This window comes from Podarcis vaucheri (assembly GCF_965113315.1).
Source record: "Podarcis vaucheri genome assembly, chromosome: 10".
NCBI lineage: Eukaryota > Metazoa > Chordata > Lepidosauria > Squamata > Lacertidae > Podarcis > Podarcis vaucheri.
The window spans coordinates 46,174,720-46,175,050 of NC_138748.1; positions in this window are offsets into that span (position 1 = coordinate 46,174,720).

The following is a 331-nucleotide window of genomic DNA, read 5'->3' on the forward strand; positions in this document are numbered from 1 at the left end:
GTGTGAAGGGAAACTAATTTGCATCAGGTGATCTTTGCTTGCGCACCCTTATTTACTAGTGAGCCGGCCTGAGAAATCAATGTTTGCAATATGCGTGCCATTTCCTTTACTGAGAAGATAAATTCTCCATTGGGAAGGGGGTGCTTTTCACTGCCTGACAAAGCCGGTCAAAAGGGCAGCAGCTGGGAGGGCAGCCAGGCGGCTGTTCAGATGGGAAGATTTCCCCGGAGACACGCGGGATCTGCCTAGCCGTGAACCCATAAAAGCCATTTACCCATAAAAAAGGGACTGGGCGGAGTTTGCCTCCTTGCAGCCAAAAAATGGAGCTGGG